Genomic DNA, 18007 nt, shown 5'->3' with positions numbered 1-18007 from the left:
TTGTATAAAAAAAAATATAAATTTAATGTATTTATTGATTATTAATTAAAATAAAAAGAATTAATAATTTTTACTAATAATAACCTTTCCATGTGACTTAATGATAATTGAACCATACTATAAGCAAAGATCATAATAAAAGCATTACAAGTATTAAAAATAAGCAAGACGAATTTCTTCCTAATCTGATCAATTTATTTAATATTTTCTTCCATTCGACGGAGGATTTATTAATATGTCAATTCTAATTTGCCAACCTACAACAAACACAGACAAATTAAGATAGAGGTTATCTGGTTAATTAGAACAAAATTATTGGGAAATTATTATCCATATTCCCCTAATCGTAATCGTAATGGTAATTATAGTAGTATAGTGTTTCAAACTTTAACTTCACAAAATATAGAGACCAAAATAAAATATCCAAGTACAATAAAGAAAATCAGAACTAAACTAAAATTTTAAAATATTTATTTCATTTTATCATGGCCACATGCAGTATTAATATATCATGATTTTCTCTCTTTGATAAACTTATTTTGTATGTTATATGAGCGAATAATTTAAATATTTTTTCAATAGTTTATTACTCTTTCAAAATTTAGATAAGAGTAAAGAATTTATAACATCAAAAACTCACAAATTAATTTAGATCTAAAAGGCCGCTTTATTTCATAAGGATAATATTAACATTGTATTTGCAAAATTAGTATTTCAAGTTTGTTTACGTTATATTTGATTGTAATTAGCTACTATTGTCTCATAGATATATTATAATTAGGGTTAAGTATAATTTTAGTCTGTAAGGTATAGGTCAAAATTTTTTTTTAATTTTTTTTTTCATACAAAATCATCTTTAAAGTTTAAAACCAAATTTTAAAATCGTTCTTAAATTTTAAAATTTTGAACCAAATTATTCATAACAAAAAAAATTATTTTGTTTAACTCTAAAAAATAAAAAAATACAAATATATATCTCTTTTTACGTGTATTTAATTTGCTGAACGTAGCGCAGGGGAAGGACTCTTTTAAGATAAAGTTGAGAAATTAACATAGTGCTTGTCTTATTCCTTTTCTTTTTAGCACAATACCACCCTTTTTATTATTATTAAGAAATTTTTTTCGAAAGTGTTTATTTATTAAAATAAAACAACTAGAGATTTTGCAATTGAAAAAAAAAATAGCTAAAAAATATAATTTTTATGGGAAATTTTGTAATCCAATTGATAAGAAAAAATAAAAGAAAGAAAGTGTTTTTACTCCTGTAAAAAGAGAAAAGAAGAAGAAGAAGAAGGGGGAAGGAAAGAAGAAATTGTCTACGATTCACCTCTTCCTCTATTCTCACTGTCATTTCCGTACGATTTTGGTCCCTAAGATAAAGACAATTTTAAAATCAAGTTAAATCTTAGGAACGATTTTGTATAAAAAAAAATTAAAAACAAAAAATTTTTTGGACCTATACTTTAGAAAATAAAATTGTACTTAACCCTTATAATTACATTATTGAAACCTTAATTGAAGTACGATACAACATAGTAAAGATCATAAACAAGTGTATTATGTATCGAAAATCAACATTGTAGATTACTTCCTAGTCAAACATTTCTTTTCACATCACAACTAACTTTTAAAACACAAGACGATTATTTAAATTTAAGAATGATTGAAGCATAAAACAATAAAATAAGATTGTAATTTTTTTTTCCCATACACAAAACAAATATTGTAATTAAAATCAATATATAAGCCAAATAAAAGGTTAGATTGAATTGCTTCCTAGTCTTTTTCGAATTGCTTAAATAACGTCCCATTATAAAATTTCAAATTGAACAAGCTTATAATAAACTGGTGCAATGAAACAAAATATTCAAAACTGAAATAAACTTTTGAAATATTCATTTCGTATATTTTAATTTTAGGAGATACGTCAAAGTACCACGAATTTTGAAAATGATTCAATCCTTGTATTTTATACCATAGAGGTAAATACTTTGAAAAAGTTTTCCATAATTCATGAGATTTTCCAAACTCTTAAAAGAAAAAAAGAAGAGAAATAGACACATCAAGTATTTATATAATTAATAATATAAACTAAAAGCTTACATTCTTACCGTTATTACATTGCTACTTCTTGTAATAATGAACACGAAGTTCGTCAATGCATGCCACGATCTTCTCTTTATCAAGTGGATAGTGTTTAATGCATTCGAACGCAATACAGTCCAACTTAATACAAATTTCCATTTTCAATTGGTCATGTTCATAACGTTTCTGACATCGCTTGACACATTCGGCAACGGCTTTATGGACTTTAATATCACTAATATTACCAAATGTAGCCGAAGATTCTGCAACGATAACTTTTTGGAATTTAACATTGCCAGAAGAAATTATTACGACTCCAGTAATCAATATTACAATTGCATGCGCCGCAAAATTTTTAGCCATAGATCTTCTCTTTCTCTCTTACAATAGACAAAACTTTATATAAGTTCATGTCCCCTTCTTAAAAGAAGTTCGCCATATATATATATATATATATATATTTCAATTAAATAATCAAACATTAAATAGAATAATCAAACCAATCATATATAGTAGAATAATCAAATTAAAACTATAACAGGTGAATAATCAAATGTATTTACAATAGTATAATAATTCTTTTTATAATTCTACTAAGTCTACACTCTTTATAAAAAAACACTATTTTAATATCAGTATTTTTTTAAGAATCAAACACGTATTTTTTTATTTTATTAATTAAAAAAATTTAAATACATAATTAATTAATAATAACCGTATTTTTATATGAGTGTCAAGAATGGTATTTAATATATTTATAATATTTTTTTTATAAAATATTAAATATCTATTTTTATATACAATAATTGATTAAAAATTGATTTTTAGTGTACATATAAAATTCTTATATACCAAGAGCTACAAATTATTAATTTAACAATTGCTTAGCTTCTCATTGTAGCGAAGTATTGTTTTAGCATAATTAAATTTTTTTTTGGTTAATCTTGAATGTCAATTAAATTTGATGACTTTCGTATAAGAATCTAAATTATATATTAGACATAAGACAACATTGAACATAAATCATAGGTAATAGAGAAATAGAAAGCTTCCTGCCTTATAATATAATTTGTACTAGAAATCTCTAGTACGGATTGTGAGATGGATCGGATCGGAACCTATAGGTCGAGGCGATTGTCGCATCGTTTACTTGGAGTGACGGAGGTGGACCTGTAAAGACACTCCGACGCCTAAATCAGAATGAATCTGAGAGGTATAAGGTGTGTGGAATGAGTAACGTACCTGAGGGGACTTCTGATTCCCCTTTATATAACTTGGGGTAGTTTATTTTATCTTACCTTATTAGCTAAAATAAGAAGAAGTATTTGAATTCTGAATATCGGTTCAGACAGTTATGATTTCGGGCCGGGTTGGACCGTGGTGATGGCCTAGGCCTGGATGCCCGGGTCGAGACGACTTGGGGAAAGGGGACCTGAAAACCAGGTCCGAAACGATTGCCTCCAGAGCGAGAGAGCGGGTGGGCCTAATCTTGCTGCTTGGGAGTGCCTGGTCAAGCGAACCGTGAGGCGGGGCGCTTGTGAGTGCGCGAGGGCAGTCCTCTTCGGGGACCGTGTGTAACGACCCAATTTTCAGTACGTTATGATCATATTGAAAATCGAGCGTCATAAACTTGCTTTCCTAAAAATTAACTAAATATTTATTATTAAGCCAGTAATCGTATTAGCACGAGATCGGTTTTTCGGAAAAACTAATAATTAACTAAGTACGATAAAATAACACAAACATCAAAGATAAAAATAACACACACACAGGTCATAAGTTAGTGTACAACCCTTCACATCTTGTTACTATATATATAATCAATACTTCGGACTCTGATCTATATAGGAAGCCGCTAAGCTGGCGCCCGAAAATTAGCCTAGTCAACTAAATACATCCTATTCTCTCAGTGAGACTAATCAAAAGTGAGAGACTAAACACAAAATTTAGGCTAATACAAAAAACTCTCAAAAGTCACATCCTTAGCTCCCAAGTATCAACTGTCGTCGTCATAGAAAATCTCAATCACATCTGAACACTCCTCAAGATCTCCAAATATATAGGGATGGTCCATCTTATAAAACAGGACGCTCGACTCCATCTTATGGGGAGAAAAGGAAGGGGTGAAAACTGGTGTTCTTAGTAAAGTCGGGGGTAGTTAGTTAAGTCAATATTATCACAGTTTAACTAGTTCAAAGCCAAATATTCAAGAATCACAGAGAAATAGCAGTCACAAGAATTCAGAATACCATTAAGGAATGCACAAACACAAGAAGACAATCATAAACAACTTCACATTATCAAGTAAAATGCAAATGCACAGCAAGGATGATGCATGTCTAGTCCTATCGCAGGTAATAAGCTCATTTCTCGATTTCAACCCACACCCGATACAATGCGACTCGCTTGTCAGATAAGGCATCTAGCAACATAACCTCTGCAAGTTTCTACTTCTTGCAGGCGCTATCAGCTGAAGTATGTCAAACATGACCTCTGCAAGTACTTGCAGACGCTGATTCTCCAACTAAAGCATGTGACCCTTTCTCCTAGAAGGTATTCCATATTTACGAGCATCCCCGCACAAGCATTCACATACAAAGTCCATAGCTTGTTAACTTTTATCCTTCGGCATCATAACCATACTATTGTCACCCTCTCGTGACCTTTCCATAATCACACGTGCCGATTTATCTTCTCTTTTTCTTCAGTCTTTTACTTATTTATCCTTAATAGTTCAAACTATCTTCACACTATTCTCTCATCATCCACTAAGTATTTTATGGAAAAAGAATAATAAGGTTCTTTAATTAAGTCTGTGTTCTCTAAAACTTTTAAGATTACTCTATTTACTACTCTCAGTTTTATTCTTCATAATACATATAATAATATTCTTATAAAATAATATCTTTGATAAATAATAATTATAACAATAATTCTAATATAAATGAGTAATTTTAAACAAATATTTAAAATAATATTTCTAATACTCTTAAAACTTATTTTATAAAATCTTATTTTCAAACTTTTATTAATTACTTTCTAAACCACGAACTCCTCAGTATTTTATTTTTGACCTTAACATTTTATAGAATTATATTTAAACACTCACTCTTTGTTTCATATTTATTAAAATAACCCTGAACTTTTATAAAATATCCATTTTATCCCTAAATTTTATTTATTACCCAAATTATCCAAAAAGCTTATATAATTATAATATTAAACTCAATCTTTTCATACAAATATATTTATATTCCCTAAAAATAATTCTTCATGGCTGTTTCATCTCTTTACAAAGAATCGAAACCCTTCTTATTTTCTTTTCAAAATATACATTTAAATCTTAATCCGTTTTCAAGTTTTACGGTTACCGATTTTTCCAGCTTTAATTTAATCTCTCAGCCCTTTCACCACAAAAACTTTACTTGATTTTCCAATATAATCCCAGCCCCAAATTTTCTAAAATAATTCAGTTCTTGACTGCATTAACACTGGCCGAACCATCATCGTCATCAATTAATCAATATACCACAAAAATTCAACATAAATTCAATCAAACTCAATCAATAATCAATCACAATATCAATTCACTTATCGAATATAATGTAACCAGTAAGAAATTATCAAAATTTTACTTTTGTATGAAATCAAAACAACGAAAATTTCGGAGAAGCTTTTTGACTGAGCTGTTGAAGAAGAAAACGTCTGAAATTATCTGTGCCTTATAAAACTTCAATTGGCGAAACTCAAAGGAAAGGAGAGCTATATTACTGTCAAATTCTATTGAACTAAAATGATGTCAATGTGTAAAAAAAGAGGATATAAATACTTTAATCAGATTAAATTTTTTATTAAAATTATGGATCACAAGAAATTGAGGTCGGAAATTAATGGAAAGTCACGGTTCTTCAAGGTACACCCTCGGCCTCTCTCTCTTTTCTTTTTCAAGTTCATTCGGTGAGAATGAATGGTGATTAAAGGCTGATGGTGGTGAATTATGATTTGTGGTGTTAAGGCTTATTAGGTGTAATGGTTATATATATATATATATATATATATATATATATATATATATATATATATATGTATTCACACAAGTCATGTTTCTAATTCTTTCTTTTGGTTATATATATATAAAAGCCAATTTCTTTTTCTTGTTCCCAAATGGCTTCGTTGATCATGATGATTAATTGGTGATAATTGTGATTATTGACTAGGTGTCATGGTTCATTAATAAAGGGGGTCGGGTGTCAAGGGCTAGAGTTGTTGAGTCACCGGTTTCAGTTATAAATATTTTAAACGATAATTATAAAAATTAAATATATTAAAACACAAGTATTGACTATATATATATATATATATATATATATATATATATATATATATAGTTAAATATATCTGAGTTATTAATATAAATGACATTAGTAACTTAAGAATGAAAGATATTTGATGAAGTATTAACAATTTTAAATTTGTTAAGAAATATTAATAATTATTTATATCGGTAAATATTGAACTTATAATAATAATAATATTATTATATAAGTTTTATTATAATTATAGCATGTAAAATAAATTAATAACATAATAATAAAATTATATTATCATTTATTTTACTTCGAAACTTGGAATTGACTGCTCGAAATAAAACTAATTGCTGAGAATAATATTTTTCGAAAAATATCGTGTTGGCATAAAAATTTGGGTTGTTACACCGTGTGCCTGGTCCTGTGTTTTCGTGTGTTAGGGTGCGATGTTTGTCCATCATGTTTCTCTTGATGGGATGCTTCGTCCGTTACGTTTTTCTAGGCATCATAATGATGCTTAGTGAGAGGAGAGAGGTTGTGTGTTTCCCTCTTTGCCCCTACCCCTTCATATTTCTTTTTTGAAAACGTTAGGTTTTCATTCGCAACTGCTTTTTCTCCCTTTACTTTCTTTCTTCCAGACACAGAGCCTTCTCTCGCAGGATTCCTTTGGTGTCATTTTTGGTCGTCTGGTGGTGGTTTTTTATTGGCATTTCTTCTTCCTCCACTTCCTTAACTAGGTAGGTTGGTATACTTTGTTATCTCGCCTTTATATTTTGAGTTTTACTATTTTGGCATTTCATCCTGCATACTGTGGATTTTATCAAGGGAGAATGCACGTTTTAGGGTGTTATGATTTAGTGTAGTTTTGAAAGGTTTTTGATAGGATGCTTTGATTTAGTGCGGTTTAGAAATCTTTGGCATGTTTTGCATTTTCTGGGTAGTGGGCTAACCGTGGAAAAAATCCTACCTTGGATATAGGCATGGTATGACGGAGGGGAGTTCAGGGGAACACAGGTCCTGTCTTCCCGGCAGGGAGTACCCAATCGTTATCATTGCGTGACATTCGATGTTTCTGACACGCCGTCTAGACTGGACAAGGAAGACCTTCAAAGACTCCGTGATAAAGGGGCCGTTTTAGAAGGTGAGGTGGTGGGACGGTACGAACTGATGCTTGCTGACGAAAATGAAAGGGTTTGCTATCTCAACCTGCACTCCCCGCATGTCCTGGGCTGGATTTGGGTGCATGAACCTTTGTTTACCAAGTTGGGGGTTCAACTGTCCTTTTCTGATTTTTAGATGGATCTTTTGAATCGGATTTCAATTGCGCCGTCCCAACTTCATCCGAATAGTTGGGCGGCTATTCGGACTTTTGAGTTGGTGTGAACTTTTTTAGAGTTTCCAGCCCGGGTTAACGTCTTTCTATTTTTCTTTCCTCTGACTATTCGTAACAAGGAAGGGAAACATGGGAAGGAGTACATCTCTTTCTGGGACTAGACGAACTGCCGACTTTTCGATTTATTTGAGGACTCGTTCCATGGGTTCAAGTTGGAGTATTTTAAGGTTCACCATATCGAGGGTTGTCATCCTTTCTGGTCGTTGCCAGGGGGGGAGTGCTAGATTTGTCCAGTATTTTGGCGCCAGGTCTTCCTATATGACGAGGGTAACGTATGATGGGTTGGATTCCAAGAACAGAGATATTATTGATGTCCTGTTGGCTCTTTTCGGGAACCGACCTCTAAACCCTCACGACGTGATGGGGGATCTGAAGGCGGGTAGTACTCACGTTATGCCATTTATGTAACTTATCTATTCTTCTGTCTCCTTTGCTTTTTAGTTGGGATGCTGACGGGCTGACGACTTTGCAACACTTGAAGGTTGCCTTTGTAGAGATCCCGGAGGGTGGAGCCAAGGGGTCCTTTCAGTCTATCCCTCCCGTGGCCTCAGTCCTGAGCTCTCAGATGGTTTCACAGGAGATCGTCCAGAAGGGGCCAGGCGCGGCTGATGATTTGCAGGAGATTCCGCTCCCAGAGGCCAATTTGAAGTGTAAAAGGACGGAACAAGGGTGTGGGGGTTAGTGTTGGCGTGGTGATGAGTCCATATTTGATGAGATATTTTGACTTGATTTGGATGGATTTCATCATATAAACTCACACTTAATCACCAAAAATAGCATACTTTTGTGTTTGATCCCTAAATTGAGCCTAAATGTGAAAACATGCGTTTTTGTGTTTAAATTGAGCAATTTAATTTCACTTTTATGCCATTCGATACCGTGATATGTTTTGTGAGTGATTTCAGACCCTGGAGGTAGGATTGGCTAGGAAAAAGTGGAAGAAAGCATGTACAAGGGAGAACTCATGAAGAAAACAAAGGAGAAGCACACATTATTGTCACTACAAAAAAACAGACATAAAATGGCTTTAATATTACGGCGGTTCTACAAAACCACCGTAATATTCGGATATTATGACATTTTTTGTGGTTCCATAATTAATTTACATTTGATGGCGGTTCTTGTGGATTCAGGCGGTTTTAAAACGCCATTACCACATTGTATAAAAAGGCCCAACCCTAACTTAACCTTCATTTACACCGTTCCATGCGAGACGATGGCCACTGTGAGAGAACGGTTGAATCTCTGCCACTCGCGATCTCCTCTGTTCACAATCTCCTCCAGCGACGATCCTCTCCAACGATGACCTCCTCCGGCGATGTCTCCTCATGCGACAGTCTCCTCACACGACTTCTACTCCTGCAACATCTCCTCCAGCAACGGTCTCCTCACGCGACGTCTCCTCCTGCGACATCTCCTCCAGCGCCGGTCTCCTCTTGTGATGTCTCCTCTGGCGACGTCCCCTCCAGTGACGGTCTCCTCTTGTGACGTCTCCTCTGGCGACATCTCCTCCAGCGACAATTTCCTCCGACGACATTTTTCTACGCGGCGATCTCATCCATCGAGCTACCGTGCTGCGAATTTCTCCTCCGGCGGCAGACTGGCGAGGTAGGTTCTTCTCCCTCTTTTCCTTTGTTCTCTTGAAAATATTTCATTCTGATCGATTGTCTTAGGGTTTCATATGCATGTGAATGACAATTAGATTGTTATTTCTACCATTGATCTGATAAGCAATATGTATGGGAAGCAGTTGCTGACACTAACTCCTATCTGATAAGCAATAAGTAAATCGTTTGGCTCTCTGTGATGATTCCAAGCTTTTGCCCTTGTGATCCAAGCTCATCTCTCTCTGCATCTCCTCACTCTCCTCCAACTCTGCTGTTCGCAACAAGGTTTGCCAATTCTCCATTTATCAGCAATTTCAAATGTTTTGCTTTTATAATTGAAGATGTTGTTGCTGATGTGTGTTGATTGTCCACTTTTTGCTAATTCCAGTACTTCCATCCAGATAATATGTCCTCAGAAGAAAAGTTGAAAATTGAACTTGCGAAGGTTAGAGATGAGTTCAAAATGTCAAAGTCAGATTGTGGATAGGCTGGAGTTCAAGGTAACATAAGATAGTATTTGATCTTGTTGAGCCTGAAATTTGTCTTGATCACTTTCACAGTGGTAACATAAGATAGTACTCCATATATGAGTTATTTTTCTAGTCTTTAGTTTAAATTTAAAATCTGATATTAGAAAGTCAATTTTGAATTTTCATATCTGTGTTTTTTATTACTCATGAAGCTCTTTTGAATCTAGCCTTTATGAATTTGTTGTATTTGATTTTTTTTAATAATTGTTTCTAAGCTTGTGATTGTATTTGATTTTTTTTATAATTATTTCTAAGCTTATGATTGTTTTACATGTAGATAGTAGATACTTGTTCCATGTTATTTTTCTAAGAGACTTTTTAGTTGGTCATAATAGGGTCAATATACTCTATAATATTGTTTTTTTAATGCTAAAAAGTTTTATATATGGCTGAAGTGAATTCTTCTGATTAATCTATGAAGAGAAAATTTCAAAAAAAAGTAGATAGATAAATTGATATGCTTCCAGTAACATCCATTTTTTAACTCTTATAGCTTCTTGTTGTGCTATTGATCCATCTTAAGAACACTGTCAGCCGGCTCTAATGCTGTTCTCTCTATCTCTCTCTCTTGCAGAAATTTTTGCATATTGTGTTGTATTATTAATATTGGGTATTACTCAAATGAGCTTGGCATCCTTCTTAAGCAAATCATTAGCATTTTATTATAGCTGCATAATGGCAGTTAATATGATGCTAGAGCATAGATTATAAAAGCTGATATATCTAACTTAGAGTGTATAACGTGGTTGCTACATATTGAAACTAAAATCCAGTTGCTAGATGTTGAGCCTATCTTGTACCATATGTTGTCTTATCTTTGTACTTTTGGTCCTTGAACATGTATATGATTTCCTTCGTTGTTTACTTCTAATTGGCCACAAAAATTTAAGCTTCCACTGTTTTGATCTATATGTTTTTTAATTTCTTGAACTGAAAAATGAAAACTGGAAAATATATAAAGAAAACTATTATCTTTGTCTGCTTTATAATAGCTTCATCACCCAAACCGTGCTGAGTTAAAATTATAATCAGTATTACTCTAATTTCCTTTCTACTTTATTTTATTTTATTATGTTCTCGATTATCTCATGTATGTACTACTATATGATAGAATCTTCCTAGCTTTGATACTTGCTTCCTAAAAATGAAAAGTTCAAGAAATTATGAGAAAATATGTTAATAGAAGTGAAAACTCTGCTCCTTCAAAGCCCTGAATATCTGGTATGCATGTATGCTATGGCTGTCTTGAAACTTTATCTTTAACGTTATCAAGTGAGTTTTTCAATTGAGAGAATCCAATTCTATGCATGTGTATATGAATCTACAATATGTTTCTAATAGAAGTAAATTTTCATTAACAAGAGAAGGATGTTACATGAGGAAGAGAACATGAGAGGTTTTCATGATTGAGGCATTGGTTTTCATGATTAGTTTGAATGCTTATATAGTCTTGTTTTCTTGGTTATCAGTGTCATTATGATGAGAAAAGGCGAAGTTCAATTACATGCGCGGAAACTTCGATCCCTGGTTGATCTCTGTGTTCAGAAAATAATAGATAATATAAGATACCTTGGAAATGTTGGTTGTGTCGATCTACACCTGCACAAGCGAATTTTGCCACACTACATGGTTGATCAGTTGATGCGTGTGGAGAAAGGCAAGCGAAGTAAGTTTAGTTTCTCGTTTTTGTCAACTATGTATGGAGCTATCACCAGGTGAAATGGTTTGCGTAATTTGCCCAATATGCTATGCAGGGAGCTGATTTGAGTCCAGTGACTGATAAGTTATGGAAAGGATTCTTTGAAAAGCAGTACAGGTCAAAAATTGCACCAAGGAAGTAATGAGGAGGATGAGAGAAAAGAAAGTGTCATTTAAACGGAAGCAGTTGTACGAGGTAAATTTTTTACTTGGCCATTCTTTGATTTCTTTATCATAATTCTTTTTGGTTCGACTTGGTTATATTTTGGATGAATGGGGTGTATTCAATAAAAATTGTTAGTTGCACTCACTATGCTAATATAACTTGATAAACATACATGTTAACTGTTAGCTTGATGAACAATGTATTGGAATTCTATAGAAAAACAGGGTAGGCAAGTACGACTGTGCACTAAAACTCCACCTTTGAGTAAAAAAAGATTCTGGGGAGGTAACTAGTTCACTCTACTATTGTGCTTTATATTTTATTTATGTTTCATCAGGTTGCACTTTTAGTTGTTTAATCTTTGAGGATCTGTTGTAGATGGACCAGGTTACAATGTGTCAAATTTGAAGAGCAACACAATGATATTTCCACTTTTGAGGGAAACTTGATTGATAGTCTCATTTAATTTTTTCACAGGGAGCTACTCATGGCCTTTTACAAAAAAACAAAGCATAAGCCTGACAGGATTATATTCTACAGGTTGGATCTGTCTCAACAAAACATGTAATATACTTCAATGATAATTTTTTTTAAAATGTTTGATTATATCAATTCTTGCATTGGCAGAGATGGAGTCAGTGAGGGATAGTTCAGTCAAGTTTTGGTTCATGAGATGGATGCAATAAGACAGGTGTGGCTTGCTGAAGAAATTTTTTGGTGCAATAACCTTGTGCCCTTTAGATGGAAAAAATAGAAAGAACTTCCTAAGTGACTAGTATTCTTTTACTTGTATTTTTCAAAATACACGTGTTGAATGTGTGTAACAATTTTTGTTATTCTCCAGGCTTGCGTCTCCTTGCAGGCGGGTTATCAGCCCAAGAAACAAAGATGGTGGAGCAAGCTCTAGGGATGAAACTCACACAAGAGACCAAGAAACTAAGTCTGGCTTGTTTTAAAGCTAATTACCAAAGGAGGAAACTTTTGGCCTCCAAATCTTATTCATCATCACTTAGCTAAGTTACTTGTATTCATATTCTAAGTAGTAAAAATAGCATTTATTAGATAGTTTAAATACATTATTAGATATTAAAATATTTTAGGGAACGGGATGGTAGATTTGATTGATTATTGCATATTACAATACTTGTATCTTGGTTAGTTTAGTAAGACAAGTTTTTGTATAGTAGTTATTACTTTTGATTTTCAATACAAAAAAATTATATATTATGTTTAGTACTTTGTTTATGATTTATATAATATTTTGTTTATGGATTATGATTTTTGTTATTGTGAAATTTTAATAAAAAATTATTTGTTTAACGTGATAAAAACAACGGTAAAAATGACCTTTTTAAACGATAAAAATATTACTTTAACCAACTAATGTTAAGGTAAAAATGGCGGTTCAAAAATATCATTTTAACCAACCAAAAATGTTGTGTTAACCAAGTAAAAATGGCGGTTTTAAATGACATTTTAACCAATAAAAAGATCACCGTCAGGGTAAAAGTGGCGGTTTAAAATGCCGTTTTAACCCAATAAAAACGGCGGTTTTAAATGCCGTTTTAACCAACTAAAATGCCACTCTATCAGGGTAAAAATGGAGGTTCAAAAACACCGTTTTAACCAACCAAAAATGCCATTTTTATCCTGGAAATAACGGCGGTTTGAACCGTCATTTTAACCAACCAGAAAATGCCATTTTATTTGGATATAATGGCGGTTTAAACTGCCGTTTTAACCCAGGAAATTGTGGCGGTTTTCTGAAAACCGCCGTAATAACCAGAATAGCGTCCAGAATTACGTTGCTTTCTAAAACCGCCGTTCCTGGTAATAATAGCAGTTCAAACCAGGAGGCGAATCAGCTGGTGTGCGTATGCACGACCCTCTGTGTGTACGCACAGGTCCCTACACGGGGTTTCATTAATGAAACATGTGATCCGCGAATTTTGGGGGCTTTTGGCCCAATTTTGGAAGGCTTGATGCTGAGTGGGAGTGCTATATGAAGGGAATATCAACATATATCAAGGCATGAGGTTTTATTAGCTTTTCATTAGCTTACATTAGGTTTTAGTTTTAGTTTTAGTTTTCATTAGTTTAAAAAGCATCCATAGGAGTAGGAGTAGTGTAGATAGCAAATTCTCTCCTAGAATTTTGATTGTAGCATTTTATAGCAATTTTGATCTTGGATTTTGCTTCCTTTATTGTAAGTACTCTCACTTTCTCTTTAATTACATTACTTTTGCTTTTATTTTCTTATGGTTCAAGTTACTTTGTTAATATTTGCAATTTTGAGTTCTTGAAGTTTTGATTGATGAATTTTGTCTTTTATGGTTTATATATGCTTGATTGACTTTCTATTGTTGATATTGTGAATATTTTGGTTATAGTTTTTATTTTTCTTTGTAATTTCTCATGTTTTGCTTTTATGGCCACAAGGTGTTTGTGAAAATGCCAATTATGGATTTTGAGTAGATTTTCACACCTTGGCTTGGGGTTTGAGTTCCTAGGATACTAGAGTCATGATGTCTGACATTTAGTGGTAATTCTTGGGTAGTTAGTTGACTCTTGTTTTCATTGAAACTAGCTTTTTACCAATGAATTTGGTAAGTTAGCTAGGACTTATGGATCAAGGTCAATTATGCTTACTTGACCTACTCTTCGATGTTAGAGATTAACTAAGCGAGATTGACTCATCATAATTATCATAGTTGTGGTTATGATGATGATAGGATTCCTTGGATCCTCATTCCCAAGTTAAGGCCCTTTTATACATATCTTTGCATTTTCACTAAGTATTGATCTTATCTCCTTTTTGACTTGCATTAATTTCAATTTTGATCATTTCTTAGTTCTTTCATTTCTTAGTTCTTTTAATCTCCCGTTCTTTGATTGAAAACTCCTTTTTCCTCCACAACCGAAAATGCAACATTTCAATTGTATCCCAAGGGAGAACGACCTGAAGTTTAAGTACTCTCGGTTAATTGTTTTTATTGGAAAATATCAAACTTTGATTGAGCATTACTTGTTGGTTGAGGACTATACTTGCAACGAGGTTATTTCTCTTTTACCGAGAAGAAATTATTAGCCGACAGTTTTGTTCTTTCACGTGGTCACCCCTTGTGTTGTGGATAGGTCATTTGATGCCTCCGAGTTTATTGATCGTCAACTACTACCAGGTACAGAGGATTTCTTCAAGGATTGTGATATCTCGGGTCAAGCCAAATCGGTATGCCGGGTGCTTCTCCAGTATGTGGCTATCATACGGAAGGCTGAGCCTACTCTTGTGAATACCTTCCATCTTAATGGGAAGCTTAAGCAGGCTCAGGTAGATTTGGGCATTATGAAAGGGAAGCTGGAGGAGGCAAAGGTCACTAGGGAGAGGGCGGCCAAGGATGCCGAGGATGTCAGAGCTGAGATTTTGAGGTTATCTGAATGGGAGACACAGTTGTCGATCCAGGTCGCCAGGGCCCAGAATCGGGCCACCGATGTTGAGGTAGCTACTGATAAGCGGATATTTTATATGCTTTTTGGCATCATTTTCATATAGTTTTTAGTATGTTTTGTTCAATTTTTATTTAGTTTTTATAGGTTTTAGTGTTAAATTCACATTTTTGGATTCTACTTTGAGTTTGTGTATTTTTTTGCAATTTCAGGTATTTTCTGGTTGAAATCGAGGAGCTGGAGCAAAAGTCTGATTCAGAGACAGAGAAAGCACTGCAGATGCTGTCCGGATTTGACCTCCTTTCACTCGAAAGAAATTTTCTGGAGCTACAAAAGTCCAAATGGAGCGTTCTCAATGACTATCGAAAGCTGACTTCCAGAGCTTTCCAGAAATGTTTAATAGTCCATACTTTTCTTCGAATTAGAAGGCCCAATACTAGCGTCCAACGCAAGTTTTCTGCCCCACCCCTTCCAGGCGTCCAGCGCCCAAAGAGCAGAGCCTAGCGTCCAAACACCCAAAGAGGACCCTTTAACCAGCATTCAACGCCCTAGAGGTACCCTAGCACATGGATCTTATCAAAGCGCAGCTCAAACACTCACCAAGTTGGCCCCAGAAGTGGATTTTAGGACCAAAAGACTGTTTTACCCTTTTCTATGTAATCCCTACTTATTAGTTTAGTATTTAAAGTACTTTTACATTCTCCATCAAGGAGGACGCACATCATACACGTTTTTACTATTGTATTTCCTTTCAGTATGAGTTTCTAAACCTCCTAGGTTGAGGGGAGGAGCCCTGCTGAGTCCTATGAATTAATAAAAGTATTACTGTTTCTTCTTCGATCTGTGTTTGATTTATTTCTAAGATGTATATTCATTCTTTAACATGGTGAATAGGATGATCAGTGACAATCAACTCTATTCATCATACTAAGACGAACGAGCCTGACAAACACTCACGTCTACTTGGGTTCGTGTGAATACGTGGCCGAAAAGCGCGAACCAATAGCTATGTTTATACATCTGTCAGACGGCTAATCCACGACTTCGTTGGAGACTTCTCGAGACACCAGTTCAACCAATTTCCAGGGAGATTAGGGTCTCCGTGGTATAGGATAGAATCTAAAGAAGCAGAACTCTCTGATCTGGAAAATTCGACCTTGTCTGTGGCATTTTATATAGGATCGCTAAGAGAATGAACTGCTAAAGCTTCACCCTCCATAAGATTAGATGACCACGGGCAATGGAATTTGATCTGAAGTAGAGGAGATCAATGACCACGGGCAATGGCTTTGATCACATACAGCCTGCCATAGAAGAGATCATTCACAAGCAAAGAAGACAGTAATACCAGAGTTAATTCAAAAAGGCAAAGCAACTCCAATATTCAACTCTATTCCTATTACTAATTCCAATAATCCTAACACAACTCCGTAATCCTACAACTTCTGATTTCGCCTGACTAAGACCTGTAAGATAACCATAGCTTGCTTCAAACCATAATCCCCGTGGGATCGACCTTGACTCGCTCAGGTATTACTTGGACGACCCAGTGCACTTGCTGGTACAGCTGTATGAAAGTATGGGGATTCGTGCACCAATTGCCGTCGTTGCTCGTGCAGAGGCGGATTAGGTAAGGGCCGAGGTGGAATCCCTGAAGAAGCGGAATGCTAACCTTCTGGTTGATGCCCGGGCGGCTGTGAAGGCTACTGAGGATGCCCTTAAGGCTCAAGTCTTGTCCGTGATGGGCGCCTTCCGTACTGTGAAGGACAGCCAGATCGTGGGCCTGGATTAGATTTGCTTTTGTTTCTTTTGTAAGTTTGTGAGCCATCTATTCAGCGTAGTGTACTGTTTTGGTTTTTGGAACAATTTAATTTGGAATAATTTACTTTGTAAGTTTCCAAGCCGTTTTGTCGACTTGTCTAACCAATGTTTAGGTGGCCTTTCGTGTGACCTTTTTTATTTTCTTGTAAGTGGGACTCGTTGGTAGGCCGTGTTTGATACTTATATTTATTTTTTTGTCATATGGATATCCGTGTACTGGCCTAGAGGGTGATCGGTCCCTAGGGGTAGCCATGTTTTATTCTTGTCGTCGGTTGTGGCAATTATTCGTGCCATCAGTTGTGGCAATGTGTTTTAAAAGAAAGAAGGTTGAATTTTATTCAAATTGTAGACCTCGTTAAAACCTCACAGGGCGGGTATGAAAGAGTGCCCGAAAAAAATAATAAGACGGTTGGTGCACGAATTGTAAATCACACTTTTCACAACTCGTACCACTAACCAGCAAGTGCACTGGGTCGTCCAAGTAATACCTTACATGAGTAAGGGTCGAATCCCACGGAGATTGTTGGCTTGAAGCAATCTATGATTATCTTGTAACTCTTAGTCAGGATATCAATTATAGTTATTGGTTTGAATTGCGAAGAATAAAAGAGCATGAAATAAATACTTGTTCTGCAGTAATGGAGAATATGTTGGAGTTTTGGAGATGCTTTGTCTTCTGAATCTCTGCTTTCTCCCTGTCTTCTTCTTCACGCACGCAAGGGTCCTCCTATGGCAAGCTGTGTGTTGGTGGATCACCGTTGTCAATGGCTACCATCCGTCCTCTCAGTGAAAAAGGTCCAGGTGCACTGTCACCGCACGGCTAATCATCTGTCGGTTCTCGATCATGTCAGCATAGGATCCATTGATCCTTTTGCGTCTGTCACTATGCCCAACACTCGCGAGTTTGAAGCTCGTCACAGTCATTCAATCCCTGAATCCTACTCGGAATACCACAG

The 18007-nt window shown here is 34.8% G+C and overlaps 1 pseudogene; it reads left to right on the top strand.

The window, feature by feature from the left end:
* Positions 1–11398: 11398 nt before the first annotated feature.
* On the top strand, positions 11399–12235 carry LOC148570728 (uncharacterized; annotated as a pseudogene).
* Positions 12236–18007: the final 5772 nt, after the last annotated feature.

Source organism: Arachis ipaensis, chromosome B3 (genome assembly GCF_059453495.1).
Source record: "Arachis ipaensis isolate K30076 ecotype BB chromosome B3, ASM5945349v1, whole genome shotgun sequence".
Lineage (NCBI taxonomy): Eukaryota > Viridiplantae > Streptophyta > Magnoliopsida > Fabales > Fabaceae > Arachis > Arachis ipaensis.
The sequence above is the reverse complement of the archived record's forward strand: the minus strand, read 5'-3'. Positions and strand labels throughout refer to the sequence as shown.